Source organism: Xenopus laevis, chromosome 9_10L, assembly GCF_017654675.1.
Source record: "Xenopus laevis strain J_2021 chromosome 9_10L, Xenopus_laevis_v10.1, whole genome shotgun sequence".
NCBI classification, from domain to species: Eukaryota; Metazoa; Chordata; class Amphibia; order Anura; family Pipidae; genus Xenopus; species Xenopus laevis.
Genome location: NC_054387.1, coordinates 49,606,691 through 49,624,505, shown reverse-complemented (window position 1 = coordinate 49,624,505; position 17,815 = coordinate 49,606,691).

The window sequence follows — 17,815 nt, the reverse complement described above, 5'->3', positions numbered from 1 at the left end:
TGTGTGACTGCAGGGCTGTGATTGGCTGTCAACCTCCTACTATTCTTCTGGCAGGGACTGCTAGGACACGCACACCCCTCATTTGAAACACAGACAGGGACCATAGAACATCTATAGGGAGCTCAAATTAAGGGGCTATTTTTAAAGACAATATTAATTTTGGCACCATCTATAAGCAACACTACATATTACTTATAATTGCCTATAAAACTAGGGTTTTTTCATTTATCCTATATGTCTCCTTTAATAAAACAATACCCATGTTTGGCAGTATGCTGTATTCATGAGAGGCATGAGGGCTCATACCTATCACAAGTTACTTGCTGCTGCTAGGCTTCACTGACCATCCACCCATGTTACGCCAACTTTTATACTGTGCACCAATCAGTGATGTGTATATTCTGTATGTATAAAATGCGACTTATGTATGTAGCACTGTACAGAAAACATTAGAACAAACAGGCAGGGTCGGACTAGGCCGGTGGGACAACGGATCTTTTGGGCCCCTCTGGCCCAGACCCGCTCCCTGCACTCCCTCTCCATTACCTCCCTCCTTCCAGGCCCGGACTGGCAATCTGAGGGTTTCTCAAAAAAGCAAACTGATTTTTTGAAATTGGATTCAATTTGGAAATCTGACATGGGGCTAGATATATTGTCAGTTTCCCAGCTGCTCCAATCATGTGACTTGTGCCTGCACTTTAGGATGGAACTACTTTCTGGCAGGCTGTAATTTCTCCTAATTAATGTAACTGAATCAGTCTCAGTGGGACTTGACTTTTACTATTGAGTGTTGTTTTTAGATCTACCAGGGAGCTGTTATCTTGTGTTAGAGAGCTGCTTTCTGGTTACCTTCCCATTGTTCTGTTGTTAGGCTGCTGGGGGGGGGGGGGGGGGGAGGGAGGGGGGTAATATCACTCCAACTCCAACTTTTTTCCCATGACAGTATCCCTTTAACAGAGGAGGTTGTGCAGGGAGGGGGCAGTTGGAGAAAGGTTTTTTATTCTCATATAATCTTATACCTACTTAATACCCTCTGGTCTCCACCTAATTGCACTTTTTGTATTGAAAAATTACATTCTTATCAGAGCACAAGTCACATGACAGGGGGCAGCTGGGAAACTGACAATATGTCTAGCCCCATGTCAGATTTCAAAACTGAATATAAAAAAATCTGTTTGCTCTTTTGAAAAATGGATTTCAGTGCAGAATTCTGCTGGAGCAGCACTATTAAGGGATGCATTTTGAAAAAAACATGTTTTCCCATGACAGTATCCCTTTAACAATTTCACTTTTGTTTTTTATTTGTGTTTTAATTGAATTTGTATCTAGTGATGGGCAAATATATTCGACAGGCGTGAATTTGTTCCGAATTTGCGAGTTTCAATTTTTTTTTCACGCCGGCGACAATTCTGACACCGGTGACAATTAATAGACGCCCATTGACTTTAATGTGCATCGGAATTGTCGCTGGCGTGAAAAAAAAATTTGTTTTGCAAATTTTTCTCCGTTATGTGAATTTCACTGGAAATTCGTGAATTTTCCGGCGAATCTGGAGAAATTTGTCCTCACTATTTGTATCCTTTCATTGCCATACCTCCTAACTGTCCTGTTTTTCACGGGACAGTTGAGATTATGACAGCTCAGCCTTCAGTCCCGGATTGTTACTGAAATACAGAGTTTCTCTTTGATCTCCTGCACTGACTAGTGATGTGCGGGCAGGGCCGCCATTAGAAATCACGGGGTCCCGTACAACAATATTTTCGGGGGCCCCTTGGGCCCCGCCCACCCTCCCTGGTTACCAAGCCCCACCCACCCTGGTTACCAAGCCCCACCCACCCTGGTTACCAAGCCCCACCCACCCTGGTTACCAAGCCCCACCCACTCTAGTTACCAAGCCCCACCCACTCTAGTTACCAAGCCGCACCCACCCTGGTTACCAAGCCCCATCCATCCTGGTCTTCAAGCCCCGCTCACCCTGGTTACCAAGCCCCGCCCCATACCCCGCCCACTCCACATCACAGTTAAAAGACCACACAGACATCAGCTCTAAAAAAGTAACCCCCCCCCACACACAAGTTATAAAAAGCTATTGATGGTCAGGGCCCCCTTATAAGTTTTAAAAAAAAAATCATTGGCGCCAGGGCCCCCCATAAAAGTTTTTTAAGATGAATTGTTATTTTACTAAAGGAGTGCCTTGCTTTTTGTTTATGTTGGTTCATTTCGGGGGCATCCAGGTAGCCCCATGCAGTGAGAACCCGCTTCTATGGTTAATTTTTTCTGTTGGTGTGGCACGCTAACACTAGTTTTTAGGTGATAAAAGGGATGGCTGCAAGTAAAAAAGGGAATCCTGTACAAATACTGAACCTCAAAAAAGCACCAGAGCCAAAACTATTCTGAAAAACAGTGATATTTAGGTATAACAATATACATAACTATACACACTATTTGACTTAAGTCTTTAGAGAAACATCAAGGTTAAGTAGTTTGTTCATCGGTGAGGTAGCACCTGGCCACAGGGCAGGTGAGATGGACCTTGAAATACTCATGTTGGTAAGTGTATATATAGTTGTGACCATACAGACATTATCTAGCTTTGATTTCTGCAAAAATACAAAAGAAAAAAGGGCTGATGGCACATGAGTGTATACTCCACTTGAGTATAAGTGACTGAAACCAGTCAGTGGCGATTTTGATGACTTATTTACCAGCAGAAATAGTATTCTATAGGTCTTAAATACTTAATAAATAACCGATACCTCACATATAGGTGACTGAACAGCAAGAAGCACATTTTGAAAGTTATATAAAATAGTGAGGCTGAACTAAAATTACTGTATATTCTATAAAAACTTATATAGTTGAAAGGATAAAAATCTCATTTTCAGGTTGAATACAAGCAGGTCCCATGATTCCCTCATAAGCCAGAGGCAGCAGACAAACCGGTATATAAACTTGCATTCATAACTATTATTCACTAGATTCTGAATTTATAGCAAGACCCCTGCTAGTTAGAATTATTTAATATGCCGTATAACTGCTGCTACTATATAAAGTCAACATCATTTATTAAGTTAAAGGGATCAAGCTAAACCCTATTCAAAATTATAAAAACAACTAGAAATATGGGACCTATGAAAAGAAAATTCTCCTGTGATACTTGAAGTAATCCTGTAGAGAAAGGACATCACTGCTTATTGCAGAAGCGCAGCCACGTGAGTAGAAGCTAATTTGATACTAGTTGAATGGCTCCTGGCCCAGTGAAAGGTGACATTTGGGAGCATGCTCATAGGCTGTGTTTGTGGACTGGCCGTGCTTATACATATGCAGTCAGAACAGAGTGGGGGGGGGAGCTGCATGAGTGGGGGGGGGCTGTAGTGAGTGCTATTGTGCTCACTGCACTAGCAGAGCCAAATTTCCAAGTTATAAAAAATGGAAATTTGAACATTTGTTCAATGCTGTTTTGATTTCAAATCTTGCGAGTATACCCAATTGGGGGCTCTTTTATAAACAATTAAAAAGCTATACTATCTTTGTTTTATCCAAGGTTGTGAGGATTAAACTAATTGTGTTTGGCCTATATACTCTCTAGAGAGGTTTCTTATTACCTTTATTAGTGGGGCCGGCAGTGGTCGCGGGAGGGGTCGGGGTGGGGTTGGCGGGGGTCAGCAGCAAATTTGGACGCACCTCGTTTTTACGCTCTGGGCTCGGCCCAGTGTGGGAGTGTCCACTGCCCACTTTTGGCCCGGAGGTTGAGGACCTCTGATATATACGTCTTGAAGTGGCCACTTATTACTAAAAATGTCCAAGGAAGCAAAATAAAAACAAAAGAGATCCTCTAATGCCCTAGACATGAGTCCACCCTAAAACAAATGTGCCATGCCCCTGAAAACTTTTCGGCATACAGGATATGATGTCACTGACATAAGATTGAGGAGGATTTAGCTTCATCTCCTCAATCTCGAGGAAACTCTGGCAAAAGAGGTAACGTAATGGAATATTTGCACTTTGGTGAATTTGCTGAGTAACGTTCGCTCACCGGAGCAAAAATTTGCCTGGCAAAAGGGAGTGAAACTTTTCTAGCGATGTACTGTTTCGCTAGAGAATTGTCTTCGAAGCCTGTAAATTAGCAATGTCCCTGTGGATTGGATTTCTAGCTAGCGATGGCCACTTAGTAAATTTAATTAAATAAGAGGCTCTTGGCAGAGAGCCCGGAACACTCAGCACTTTGACACATTTTTAACAATTTAAGATAAAGTAAAGATACAACTGCAACTATTTAAGGTAAACAAATCTCTTGGGAGAACTGTGACTCACAGCGTAAGGCAATTCACCTTCATTAGCAAAACTGTTATAACAGAAAACATTGCCCTAAAACTCCCAGAAATGTGTTCAAACTCTCCATAACCTGACAAATTTTGTTAAATAGAAATGGTAATCATGTGTGGTCGTAAAATGGGCGTGGTCAATACATTTTCTTGCTGTTTCCCTCTGGGTTTGGGACTTTTGCAATTTGTTTCAACAAGCTTTTTACTTTACTATTTTGTGTCTTAACTCCATTAATTGTATTGTAATATATTACATTCTTAGGGAAACTAGAGCATTTAGAGTAATTACAGATTAGCCCTTCAAAAGATTTTTATGGCCCTCGTACGAATCTCTTTGCGTCTATGGCCAGCTTTATCCTGGAATTTGGGATTAATATGCACTATTTATGCACAGAATTTAATTAATTTATCAGCACAGAGGGGGTTTGAAAGTATCCAAGAATTCTACACTGTAAGGATTTCTCTCTCTTAGCTTCAAGAGATGGAGTTTCATTGCAAAACGTAGTTTAAAAGAGTGATCCACTAAGTATTGCTTTTTAATCCTCTGTGTATAATGGGGCCCTTAAAATTAGATCCCTCTTATAATCCCTTTATGGCTGATGTGAGTGATGAGAGTGATGGAGAGAAACTGAAGTTGCTGAGACAGGAGAACCAAGCAAAGAAAGAAAAATATATGAAAACCTAAGAGGGGGGAGACAGGAGAATATGGGTAGAACTATGGATGTAAGTGATGGGGAAACTAAGGGTAGTGAATCAGGATAATGGAAAAACTAAGGGTGCAGAGACAAGGGAAGAGCTAAAGGAAACAGGTGATGGAGAAAATCTCAAACAACTGCTCTTGTTCTTTGCACCAGCACCTACTGATTCTGATTTACTAACATGGGTCCTAAATTACACCATCTAGAAGTTTTCTTTCCATTCACATTATGATCATTAATTTCTGAATGCATACTATCAGTAAATATGCTGTAAAATGTAGTACCTGTGTTCACACCTTCTGAGATACCCAGCCATAGATACTGATTCATAACTAATGGGGTTTTAAACCCAAATATAAATATTAATATATAGTGCGTCATTCCTTGCAACACGACTATCTGCACTACATATGACGGCACCCAGGCAGTAAAACTGCAGCTGGATTGGAGTGCACCACAGCCTGAACTGTATATATATATATATATATATATATATATATATATATATATATATATATATATATATATATATATATATATATATATATATTCAAAAATAGTGACTTTTTTTGCATTAAAAGTGGAACTATTGGTGAGAATTAAATATTAATTCTCACCAATAGTTATGGTTATCTGGAGTTATTCTCCAGATAACCAGGAAACTAACTGTAATTTCTGAAACAATGTGACCCCACCCATGTCCTATTTCTATGAAAGTACTTGCCCCAGATATTCAGGGAACCAGCAACACATAATGAAATGACTCCCCACCACTTTCCTGTTTGCCCAGATACATGTCTTCTACAGATAACCAGTAGACCAATTGCATTACTAATAGCAGTGCTACTACATTAAGGGCAAATTGTACCCCCCCCCTCCTAACACTGTAGCAGGAGTACCCCTATCCTATCAGCTTATATTTACTTTATTTAGGGAAGACCATTTCTCTATCATTCTGTGTTGGAATATATTTACTATAGGAGGCAAAGTCTAAGGAACCCAGAGAAGTTGCCTAATATGCATGTTAACCACCAACTTGCAAGAACTGATTTTTGTTTTTCAAGTCTATATTCTGAAGTGGAACCATCTTCACATGCAAAATAATTATGAGGAGTGCAAAGTAGGGGAAGAAGTGGAGGTCAGAAGAAAAGTTGAATTTGTAAATAAGTAATAAGTAAAGGGGAAACCAGAAGGGAAAAATAAGGACAAAAGAGATAAAGGGGAAGAGCAGAACAGAAGTATAGAGGAAAGCAGGAGATACATTGTAAGGGCTTGTATTCTGACTTGACTTGTATTCTGAGTAGTAATAGTGATTTGTCCTGACACATCTATGCTTGGCTAACATGGATCAGAATACAAGCACTGCTGACAATCCTAGGTAGCTGAACTCACCAAGACTCTTGGTATCCAGGAAAGCTGTTAATTCCAGAATCAGGGAAAAGGACAATTGCTGAAGGTCAAATTACTTATTCCATTCAGGTAGATGGATAGGTGGTGGAGCTCAAAAGGAGAACTCCCTTCCTATGCCTTCCAGCACATGAGGACAGGAATTAAAATGGAGACTAGAAAAGTTTTAGAAAACACCCAAAGATGGAGGATGGGAGTGGTTTACATGTAAAGCAGAAGATTGCTATGTACTCATAGGACTTTGGTCAATAGGTGGCATCATAACACAACTTATACAACTAATTACAAACCAATTTCTTAACTTTCTTAACTTTTTTTCAGGAGACCACACATTAATCTGGGAGTGTGACCCAAATAATTACTGTATTAAAGGGGACCATGGAGACATAACATATAGCAAAGGGACCTAAGTTGAAGAGACCTACATTTCAGTTTCTAATTGTAATAATTGTAATAATTTCTACATAATTCTACATAATTTCTAAGACCTAGGCAGCACACTCCTTGCCCAGTATCGGTAGGTATACCACTATATTATAAACTACACTATGTTGATACAAAAATGATGTTAGAACAGATCCACTGGTGGCCTCATCCTGAGAATTAAGACAAAGCACAAATATTGAATACAAGGCAACAACCAAATCTAAGTAATCTCTTTGGGTGTCCTTTTTTGAATAATGAAAGACAAAATGAGAAGGTAAAAAAGTATACTGTGCAACTTTACATATGGCATTGTAATACAACCATTTTTAATCAGTATGTCTTTCTGAATTAAATATTGGTTGGAATCTCAGTTACAAGTACATATCAAGCAGAACAGAGAGTCCACAAGGTCTAAGAGAAACATGAAATCAGTAATGTGTCCAATGAAAGGTTTTATGGTACAGTCTTTGCAACTTCCACTTCTTTATGTACCTTACAATCAGGACTAGTGATTTGTTTCAGAGATTAGAATTAGTAGAATTACATCTTCTAGCTATATTATTGGTCTTTGCCACTTGAAAATTATTCATTCTTCCACCTATTCTAGAAGCAGCTGGTGATGTGCCGCACTACATTAATTTCCACTGACTCTGGCTCAGAACAGTGGAACCGGTGTGAGGTTACCTCTAGGTGTTGAAGATACTAGAAAAATATCTTTAATGAAACTCTAGGTATCCATAGACTTAATGAATTGAGTGTACTAAAAATACAGTTCTGCTGATGATAAAAGTGTTCTGTGTTTGCCTGTATTTCAAAACTGACCATGGCCCAATGACATCCAGGCCAAAATATTTAATGGTGAATCCAGGCTTAGGGGGTTATTTATTAAAGGTCGAGTTGTGTTTTTCCCAAAAAATTCGAGTAGTTTCAGTAAAAACTCAAATGTTTTTGGGATAAAAAAACCTAAAATGTTTCAGAAATACTCCAGCTAAAACCTGTCAAGGTCATGTAGAAGTCAATGGTCCCTTGAACCATAAAGCCTTCATGATTTTCTGGCTTTTTTTCATGGTTTGCTCATGAAAACTCAATTCGAGATATTCATCTTTTTTTTGCCGAAAACTCGAACAATTCGAGTATTTGAGTTTTTCATTTGATTGATTCTAGTTTTTTAAATTTGGGTTTTTTCATAAATAAGCAAACATTAGATTTGTTTGAGGTAGAGGTTTGATAAATAATCCCCTTAACCTGTCAACCTGCAAAAGGTACTTCTGTTAATGTTTACTCTTTTTGGCACTAGCTACATTTATAAATTATTTCTGGACCGGTCAGCAAGTATCTACAAAGATATCTGTGAACACAGGTCTGGTTTGAGGTCTGCAAGGTTAGATGGTACCTGATATGATATCTGAATGTCCGGCTTATTCATTACATAGTTATATTGTTAACTTGGATTGAAAAAAGTCCAAGTCCATCAAATTAACATCTCCAAATGAGTAATCTTGTCCCCTTGCAAGTGTCTTTTTTTCCAGAGATAGTCTAACTTTGTCCAGCTAGTAAAGTCCAAAACTCACATCTAGCAATGGAATGCTCAGGTTTGGTGCTATCTTAGCATAGCCACAAAGAAAACCTTTTTGGGGCTGACTGCAAGAGTTTATTACATCAGCTATGGCTTCAGTGTATGAATCTAAAGATGGCCATAGATGCAAAAATTTTTTAAAAGATCCAATCGTTATCGTGAGACCATGATTATCTCGAAATGACCGTTTAAATGTACGATGTGTCCATTAACTAAAAAGACCATTTCAGGAGATATTGCCAGCAAAACTGAAGGGTAGCTGCCTGCTTGGCCCTGCAAACATAGATAGATTGCACTGGGACTGATAAAGATTTTTTAACCTGGCCGACAGATGTTGGACGAAAAATTGTAAGATGTAAGATCAGTCGTATCCCACTAAATTCACGATAATTAGACGGATTGGTCGGACTTCGCTAAAATCGGCCATTTAGGAAGAAAAATCTTTGCGTCTATGGGGACCTTTAGAAAATTGACCTCTCCGTCCTTTAAAGTGCAACAGTGTGGTATTTGAAGCTCTTATAATTGCTTCCATTGTTGCCCTTTTGATTAGTTTAGCAATTGTTGATGTCCTTTTCACAAATACTGTTACTCATAAGTCTCTGTGTGTAGTACCTAGCAAGCAAAGGTTTTCCTTAGCTCACTCTAGTTTCAGCAGAAGCACACTCTACTCATGAAGTTTACTTGTCCTTGTTATTTGGAACATTTTGTAGTCCCTTAGATAAGGTGCTTTCTATGGCTTTAGAGCTACTATTGGTTTACTCAACTCTTACCCAAGTTGTGGCAAGCCCAACATCAGGGTAATCTACCTATTAGGCTAATGGCACTCTGGAGATTTGTTGCCTGCATTTAAATGGGCATTACTGTGAGCGACAAATCTCCCCAAAATTCAGGGTACTGGCAGCAAAGTAAATCTCTGATGGCAAAACATACACACACTGCACCTTGTTTTCCTTGCAAGGAAATGCTGCTTATGTTTTCCCACCAGCGATTTACTTTACTGCTAGTACCCTAAAGCTCTCAGTCTCGTAACACAGTCAGAATATTCTAATACTCATTTAAAGGGCATGTAAAGGCAAAAAAATAAAATCCCATTTTTGCTTGCTTTAATGAAAAAATCTCTAACTGGCGTCACATTTGGTGCCAAATTCAAAATAAAAGAGCGCCGAGGTCACGGGTTCAATGTCGATAATAGGTCGCATTACCTCGGCATTCCTGGGTGTTATTATTGATATTCTTTTGATTATTGGACTTGACCTTGCCTGAACTCTGGACTTTGTTTCTATTCTGCTTGCCTTTGAACTTTTGCCTGGAACTTGACTACTTTTATGCCTGCCCCCTTTTGGATACCACAAACTTGGACTTATCCCCTAAGCTTCCTCCTTGGTCCAGACTTCTCCGTGTTTGGAGCCGAAAGGCCCCTGACAGTTGGAGCCAGATTTAAAAAGATAAACTGGGATTCCATTTGGAGGATTATTTTGCTGCAGCCACTGGTTCTGCAGAATTGGAGAAAGTTTGTATTAAACAATACAAAAATGATAAAATCCACATTAGATTACATGACAACACAGGACCCAGTGCAGTCTGCCTATTCTGATTATTAATCAGTCTTGCTGTATCGGCTTTGGCAGATATTATTTGACTTGTGCTGTTTTAATAATTCATGACAGCAGCCCAGACCACACTGAACATGTCATGTGCACAGTTTTGGTCTTACAAAGATGTTTAACAAAGTAACAAGATGGTGACCCCATGTGGCCAACTTTGAAAGCATAAATCATTTGTTTGATTAGGCTTGTGGTCCAGTAAGTTAATGTTTATGTTTAGAATATAAAATACATAATTTCTAGCCTTATTCTATTTTAGACTTTACTTCCACTTTAAGGAGCAAATTGAGTTCTTCCTTGGCAGTAAGATTAAGGTCAACAATTACAACTTTCATTGTTTATTTAAGCCATTTATTTCTCAGGACAATCATCAAACCTTATAGTACTCTTAAGTCAGACAACTCTTACCTGTTGCTCTTTGAAGCCTGAGTAATGTAGGGAACCCTTGTATAAGATTGTGGACAAGTGATGTTCAGAAGTTGATAAAGGTAAGGCAATACAGTAAGGCAATTAAGCTGAAGATTTTACCTGAGGCTGCTGCTTGATTTGGAGTTTATTGCTCATATTCATTCGTTGGAGATGGTGTAACTTGGTGAATCCTGCGGTAGTATAAACCTTCAAGGACATATGCTTGAGATGGATCAAAATGAGGCTTGGATAGAAGATGATAGGAACAGGTATTATGTTGTGCTGAATTACCAAAACTGTGTTATTTGCCTATTGCTGTACAGGTGTTATGTAATATAGCGTTTTGAGAAATGTGCGGTAAAGGGGTGTTTGTTTTTATAGGTACTGGCCTGTGCTTCGCATGGTGGTAACCAACCCTTACATGTATCAACAGGATCTTCGAATTCTCTTGGGATGAAGCAGTCCAGCTCACCACTAGTTCATCGAGCAAAGACATTGCAATAGCTGATGTTTCTTCCCATGTGAGCCTTGAGAATACTTTAGATCGTACCAACTTGTCTTCTGCAGTTGTGCAATCCAGAGCTATGTGGAGTGGTTCTAAACATAAACGGGTCAGTGTTCAAAAATCTTGCATTTAAAGCCATTTGCTTGTAGATATCTTGCATTATGTTGTAGTTTGTTGAAATTCAGATGCAGGCCCCGACAGCACCTATTTACACATAAAGCACAGGAACTAAAATGGAGATTAGGAGGAATGTAAAACAAGCAATGATTAAGGGTGGGGAGGGATTACAGGTAAAGTAGAACATCACTGTGAACACATATTACTTTAGTCAATAGGTGGCATCATAACACACCTAAAGATATATAATACAAGTAAGGCAACATACATGTTGATAAATGTATATATACACACTATCACAATCATGACAGGAACTAGTCATAAAAACAGAAGACAAACAAAAGTCATGAGCCACTTCCATCAGAGGAAAATTATAACTCCTGACACACATAATAATGCATTGAGCTCCTGGGCATATTATAAGAAGTATCTAATCTTGGGGGATCTCTGACCCTCAGACCTATCTCATGCCAAGCCATCCAGATTAAGAAGATGACAACTCGGTTTTTGACTGCTTCCAGTAAAGCTTTATTTAATTACTGGCTACAAAAGAGTCCCCCTCATTATCAGATATTCTAACCTGAACCAATTTAGGGGCAAATTCACTAACCTCCAAAAATTTGCCAGCAACGGCTTCCCTCATATCGCAACCCTTCGCCAGGTGTCGATTCGCCAGGACAACGCTAATTCACTAGAATCCAAAGTTGCGTCCAGGGCACCGAAAGCTTGTGAAATTACTGCGGCAAGCAATGCAAAGTTACTCTAGCGTAGGCTAATTTGCATACGGCGGGAAGTTAAAGTTAAATGGATGTATATGTTGCAGCCAATACATTATACTACACAAGACCTTAATAAAAGCCAATAGTTATAATGCTCTACACATGAGCTCTACACATGAGCCACCTGTATAGTTTATGCGCCATATATATTTGCAGCCTATCTCCCTGTAAAAAGTAAAAGACACTAGTGGTTTTTGGGACTTAGAAAAATTTTCAACAATTTTTTGAAGAATTCCTATCTACTCTATTGCACTTCGCCTGGTCTGAGTTGGTGAAGGCAAGTCTGCCGCAAGAGATAACGTTCAGTAAAATCCCAATATTAGTGAATTAGCGTAGTTACGTCCCTTTGCCAGAGTGCAAATTCGCCTGGCATAAGGGTGAGATGTACCACTAGTCTATCTCTTTCACTAGCGAAGTTATGCAGGCGACCGTTAGTAGCGAAGTTCAGAAATGACGTCACAATGGCTAATTTTCGCCAGCGTTAGTCACTTCGCCCTTTAGTAAATTTCCCACCTTAGTTGGCAGGAAGCCTTAAAAGCTAAAACAGAAGGGAATAGTTCCAAAGAGTCCTTTAGATTTATATGGTATCCTTATTTTGAGGTCTGTGACTCCAATACCAAAGGTCAAATTTCTCGGTTCCTTAATTGTAAAATGAATGAATCCGACTTTCCCGAAAACAATGGGCTTTTTCTTAGCAACAGTAGAATATTAACGGATCCGCACACAAACTATATATCTGCAGTCGAGGACTTGGCCCCTCTTTTATTAAAATTTCACCAAAAAGATCAATGTTTCGGGGGGTTCAACCTCCCTTCATCATGATGGTGGGAGCAGGAACAAAAGGGGGCAGGGTCACACTGTGAGATGGCCAGAAGGCGGAGGAAAGGTATGTTTTGAGCGGAGGGCCAAGGGCTTTTGTTAAGGGTATCACAAATTTACCGGTAACTACCGGCCAGGCCGGTAAAATACCGTCCAGGTGGCAACCCTATTTGTAAAGAGTCCCATACCTGTATTTGAGTTAATCAGAACATGAACTCCAATTTCTCTCTTTATCTCTCTATTAATCTGCAGAACAGGAAAAAGAAAAGGATGAGCCAGAAAAGGAGACATATGATCAAGGTCATAAAAACAATGTAAAAAATTAGCAGAGGAGTCTTCACCCATCCTGGAACCAAGCATATGAGGTATCAATTCTCTATATAGTTTTCTACACACAAATCTACAATTACCTTCTCTAACTCCTTTCATCATTTCTTAAACTTACTATCTTTATAGCATTTGAATTTTATTAACATGCTATAGTGCCATTTATTGCATTTGCCATACATCCATCTGTATACATCCATCTACATACAAATGGCTCCTTCTCAAAAATCTAACCTGGTTCCATGTTTGCTCCTCAGATGATATTTACTGATTTTCCATTTCCAAAGATAAAATTAGTTACTCTAGCGTAGGCTAATTTGCATACGGCGGGAAGTTAAAGTTAAATGGATGTATATGTTGCAGCCAATACATTATACTACACAAGACCTTAATAAAAGCCAATAGTTATAATGCTCTACACATGAGCTCTACACATGAGCCACCTGTATAGTTTATGCGCCATATATATTTGCAGCCTATCTCCCTGTAAAAAGTAAAAGACACTAGTGGTTTTTGGGACTTAGAAAAATTTTCAACAATTTTTTGAAGAATTCCTATCTACTCTATTGCACTTCGCCTGGTCTGAGTTGGTGAAGGCAAGTCTGCCGCAAGAGATAACGTTCAGTAAAATCCCAATATTAGTGAATTAGCGTAGTTACGTCCCTTTGCCAGAGTGCAAATTCGCCTGGCATAAGGGTGAGATGTACCACTAGTCTATCTCTTTCACTAGCGAAGTTATGCAGGCGACCGTTAGTAGCGAAGTTCAGAAATGACGTCACAATGGCTAATTTTCGCCAGCGTTAGTCACTTCGCCCTTTAGTAAATTTCCCACCTTAGTTGGCAGGAAGCCTTAAAAGCTAAAACAGAAGGGAATAGTTCCAAAGAGTCCTTTAGATTTATATGGTATCCTTATTTTGAGGTCTGTGACTCCAATACCAAAGGTCAAATTTCTCGGTTCCTTAATTGTAAAATGAATGAATCCGACTTTCCCGAAAACAATGGGCTTTTTCTTTTTGATTGTCTTTACATCCACTGGCTTTGTTAGTTTTTGTTATTTTTTTCTATATTTTTATCCATTAATGTTATTAATTTTTTGAAAATAAGTGCCATTGTACCAATTACAGAATATCCTGAGTCCGCATGGTATTTGCTGTCATGTTGATTTCTCTTGTTTATGTGAAAACCAAATAAAATATTCTAAACAGATTAAGAAGGCTATAAAAGATACATTATTCAGAGGGAGGGTATTTAACCAGTTTATACTAGGCTGGCACAGTTCGGTATAGTGGCCATGGACTTGTCTAAAGCATTAAACCTTTTATTAAATATAAAGGGTTAAGTACAGTATTCTTAGCAACAGTAGAATATTAACGGATCCGCACACAAACTATATATCTGCAGTCGAGGACTTGGCCCCTCTTTTATTAAAATTTCACCAAAAAGATCAATGTTTCGGGGGGTTCAACCTCCCTTCATCATGATGGTGGGAGCAGGAACAAAAGGGGGCAGGGTCACACTGTGAGATGGCCAGAAGGCGGAGGAAAGGTATGTTTTGAGCGGAGGGCCAAGGGCTTTTGTTAAGGGTATCACAAATTTACCGGTAACTACCGGCCAGGCCGGTAAAATACCGTCCAGGTGGCAACCCTATTTGTAAAGAGTCCCATACCTGTATTTGAGTTAATCAGAACATGAACTCCAATTTCTCTCTTTATCTCTCTATTAATCTGCAGAACAGGAAAAAGAAAAGGATGAGCCAGAAAAGGAGACATATGATCAAGGTCATAAAAACAATGTAAAAAATTAGCAGAGGAGTCTTCACCCATCCTGGAACCAAGCATATGAGGTATCAATTCTCTATATAGTTTTCTACACACAAATCTACAATTACCTTCTCTAACTCCTTTCATCATTTCTTAAACTTACTATCTTTATAACATTTGAATTTTATTAACATGCTATAGTGCCATTTATTGCATTTGCCATACATCCATCTGTATACATCCATCTACATACAAATGGCTCCTTCTCAAAAATCTAACCTGGTTCCATGTTTGCTCCTCAGATGATATTTACTGATTTTCCATTTCCAAAGATAAAATTAGATTTATTTTATCGCAGACTAGGAATATCAAAAGTTTACGTCTATTTAAGGCTACATGTCAATTTTTGTCCCTAGAATTATGTGATTTCTGGGTCCTTCTGTCCTTTAGGCTCATAATTTAATTCAGATCTGTTTGGCATAATTTTCCCTTCTTTCCTTTTCTAAAATGTCCTCTTTTTTCTTAGATCCTGATGATCAATGAGATCATCAGCCCGAGCAGAGTTAAAGATCCGGGACACCAAGTAGAAGACTAAGGTTCTGACTTGGATACATTTGCGTATACCTGCTTGATATTTTTGTCATTTACAGTTCCAAGTATTCCCCATACCTGATACTGAGAGATGTAGTTTTCTTGTTAATAAGTTGAGGGTTGGATTTATTTGGATGCAAACAAATCGATAGATTTTTATTCATTCTGTACTATGTACTTATGTTTCATTTTTATGATTCTGCAAAGACAGCAGGTTCCCAGAATGGAAGCAAAAATTCAGCTTCACATTAAGGGCCCACACAATGAGGTATTAGAGTTATAGGTGTGCAGAAATGTCCTGATTTATTTTCCATGTTTCTCTACATCAGTGACCCTCAACCAGTTGCTCATGAGCATCATATTGCTCATCAACCCCTTGGATTTTGCTCTTAGTGGTCTCAAGGCAGTTGCTTATTTTGAATTCCTGGCTTGGAGGCATGATTTAGTTGCATATTTGTACTGCCAAATAGAACCTCCTGTAGGCTGCCAGTCTACATAGGGGCTATCAAATAACAAACTACAGCCCTTATTTGGCATCCCCAGGGACTTTTTTAAATTTTGTGTTGCTCCCCAACTCTTTAAATACAGTATGTGTCGCTCATGAGTAAGAAAGGTAAGGGATTCCTGCTGTAAGACGCGCTGGGACACTGACCCAGTTTCATACCTCCCAGCGCGTCTCTCCTCGTCTTCTGTGCAAGCGCGCACTTACCGGCTAGGGGCAAATGGCATCGGTTTGTCAGCGTTTGACGCAGAGCATCGTGACGCTCATGTTTTGAAGCAGAGCGTCATGACATCATGTTTCTGTACTGGATTTAAATTTTGGCACCAAATCCTCTTTAAAACTAATTCTCCATTTTGCCAGTGCCCAAGCTGGCTTCTGTTTACAGATGCTGCCGAAGTGTTTATACCGTGTTTGAATTAGTGGTTTTTGACTCCTGCCTGATTATTGACTTTGATTCCTGCTGCCTGCCTTGACCCTTTCACTTGATCTTCGACTACATCTTTGCCTAATCCTTGCCGGTACCTCGTTTTGTTACTTGTTACTAATTTACGCACTACTCCTTGTAGGTTCCGCAGCAGAAAGCCTGGGGCCCCATTAGGCGTCGGTCAACACAGAAACCCATAGGGGTGCCCTGTGCATCCGAGTGTACCCACGACTTCTAAGGTTCCTAACAGACGAGTACGTTACACCTGCTTTATATGTACTTTACTTATTTCCTGTAATTGGTTTCTGGGACACTAATCCTAACTAAAGCTGGCCATAGACATAAAGATCCGATCGTTCGAATCCTCGAATGATCGGACTTCCCCATCTCCCGACCTGCCACTAACCTTCAGTTTAAATAAAGTAGTAAAAGAACAGATCATCAGATTGGCAATACATGCAGAGATATTATCAGCAGCCGACAGAAATCTTTTAACCTGGCCGATCGTCCAAACAACCGATCTCCATGGGATGAAAAATGTCGGGACTCTTAACACACGGTCCGAAAATCGTACGAATCGAGGATTTGTACGATTGGATCTTTGCATCTATGGCCAGCTTTAAGTTAAGATTAACTTAAGTTAATGACCCAGAATTTACTATGAAGAGTTGAATATTGAGAAGAGAAGCAATGCATTATGGTATGGAGGGAGATTATGGCTTTGCTACAGAATAGATGAGGCAGATTATTGTGCCTCACGAAAACATAAACAGTCCAGCTATACAAAGCTAAAAGTAGGCTGTAAGGTGTGTGTACAAGAGACTCAACTGTCTGTCTAGTTAACTATCTACCTTGAAGAACTTCTGTAAGAGGCCAAGACTTGTAAAGAGAGGCAGATTATTGTGCCTCACGTAAACATAAACAGTCCAGCTATACAAAGCTAAAAGCAAGAGTGAGTACATTGTTTGACTGGGGTGTCTAGGGCTAGTCGCAAAGTCCGCCAGCCTACACCCATGGTGTGCATTCACTACTCCCCATCGACATGTCATGTTGAGTTATGTCATCTCACATTGCACTATGCTACATTCAAATCTACTTGTGGCTGGTGTGGGGTGCAAAAAGTCCGGGCAGGGAGCAGGCCTTGGTTAGTGGGGGCCTGTAGGGTGTTTTTCCCAGTGTCCTGTCGGCCCAGTCCGATCTGGAAGGTTTAGTATCAGAGACAGAGTTAAATTATTTCATGAGAGCAGGAATTTTAAACAGCCAGATATTATAGATTTTCAGTTTAATAGACTAATCATGTAAATATTGATGGCTGGGTGACTCAGAAGGAAGTGCTTAAACATGTGACAGTAAACAAATATCCAGGACCAGATGCTATTCATCCCAGGGTAGTAAAAGACCTTTGCCCTGTGATTGCCAAATCGCTTTTTAGACTTCCTTGAGGTCTTCAATGATTAGCAAATTGCTAATGTTGTGCCCTTATTCCAAAAGGGATCCTGTCCTCAGTCTGGAAACTATAAGCCTGTTAATTTGACATCAGTGGTAGG